Here is a 2,153-nt window from a genome sequence, read left to right as displayed (position 1 = left end):
GTGGGGGCAGGGCATGGAGGTTTCAGGGGCTGCCGGGGGGGGGGGGGGGCTTAGGGAAGGGGATCCTTCCCGGTGGGGCTAGAAGGGGACCTGCCTGGTGGCCAAAACCAGGGGCCAAGTTGGGCAGGTCTTCCCTGAGTGGCTGGTGCCCAGGGATAGGCTCTGGGTTGGGCCCAGATATTCACCTCTGGTCCAGAAGGGAAGTCGGGGGCAGGATGGGGGCTGGGAGCAGGTCTCTAAGTCTCAGGAAGTGGCTGGGTTCTTGGGCAGATGTTTGTGGGGGCAGGGCGTGGAGATTGCAGGGTCTGCTGGGGGGCTTGTAGAAGGGGAGCCTCCCTGGGGGGCTAGAAGGGGACCTACGCAGTGGCCAGAACCTGGGGCCTAGTTGGGCAAGTCTTCCCGGAGTGGCTGGTGCCCAGGGATGGGGTCCGGGTTGGGCCTGGATACTCACCTCTGGTCCAGCGGTTTGTTTGTTTTCTTTTAAGCATCCATTAGCCTGCAAACCACATGATGTCATTGTTTTTTCTCTGCTTACTAGTATTCCTTTGTGTATATGTACCACATTTTATTTATCCATTCTTCGGTGGAAGGGCATCTAGGTTGTTTCCAGGTTCTGGCTGTTAAAAATAAAGCTGCTATGAACATAGTGGAGCATGTGCCCTTGTGGTATGACTGAGCATTCCTTGGAAACATGCCCTAGAGTGGTAAAACTAGGTCTTGGAGAAGATTGATTCCCAATTTTCTGAGAAAGCACCATATTGATATCCAAAGTGGCTGTATAAGATTGCATTCCCACCAACAGTGGAGGAGAGTTCCCCTTGCTCCACATCCTCTCCAGCATAAGCTGTCTTCAGTGTTTTTGATCTTAGCCCTTCTGATGCCTGTAAGCTGGTATCTCACAGTCATTTTGATTTGTGTTTCCCTGATGATTAGGGATGTTGAGCAATTCCTTAAATGTCTTTCGGCCATTTGAACTTCCTCTTTTGAGAATTCAGTTTAGCTCTATAGCACATTTCTTAATTGAACTGTTGGGCATTTTGATGTCTAATTTCTTGAGTTCTTTATATATTCTCGATATCAGCCCTCGCATCTTTCTTAAAGCACCCACCATTGTATTTTTCCACTTGGTAAAAGATTGATAAATATTTCTTAAAAATAATAGCTTGCATAATGCACACAGAATTCCATATTGGATCACTGATATTGACATTTAAAAACACATTATCATTGATGGGATAATAAGGACTAAGACACAACATGGAAAGGAATTCATTATAGTGTTATAGAGCAAAAAAGTATAACTATAGTCTAAAATAAATTTTATATACTTAAAAAAACAAGAGAAGGAAAATTTTAAGGTTCCCAGCACAGAAATGCAAAGGATTGGTAAGATAGTGTGAATTACCTTGATTTCATTATGAAACATGATATTTAAATACCTGTGCCAAAATATCACACTAAACTCTATAAATAAATGCAACTAAACAATCATTAGAACTAAACAAAAGATAAAATAATATGCATAGTACATATTATGACGAATTTGACATATTTAGAGCAGGCACATAGAAAAGAGACACATTGTAAGCCCTTTGTCACATTCATATTGAGTGGAGAGTCCAAATAGGCATTTATCTTAATGTCACTGAGGAGATTTCATTGATTATAATTGGTTAGTTTTGGAATTTCTACTAATATAACTTAAGACTAACTTACAAATCCTCTGTGAATTATACTGATGTTCTTTCAACACTAGAGGAAGTATAGCCACAAATCTGTGGTGATATAGTATTTGTGCTCTAAGAAATAAAGCTTGACTGGAGATCAGAGGATAAAGTCAGCAACTATATTAAATATAGCGGTCAGGCAGTGGTAGCACACACCTATAATCCTAGCATTTGGAAGGAAGAGATTCATCTGGATCTCTGTGAGTGGAAGGTCACACTAGGAACAGAGACAGACATGGTGGCACACACCTTTAATTCCAAAACTAGTTAACCATAAAAGTATGGAGGTCTCTACAGACAGAGAAGAAGTGATAGAGCTGCAGAAATATGAAGTGATGTAGTTAGATGGAGAAAGAAACTAAGATGGCAAGGCACAGAAGGGTATATAGGCATGAGTGTTCAGGAAGTAGATCTCTATTGGGATGA

Source organism: Peromyscus maniculatus, chromosome X (assembly GCF_049852395.1).
Source record: "Peromyscus maniculatus bairdii isolate BWxNUB_F1_BW_parent chromosome X, HU_Pman_BW_mat_3.1, whole genome shotgun sequence".
Lineage (NCBI taxonomy): Eukaryota > Metazoa > Chordata > Mammalia > Rodentia > Cricetidae > Peromyscus > Peromyscus maniculatus.
This window is presented reverse-complemented; position numbering follows the sequence as displayed.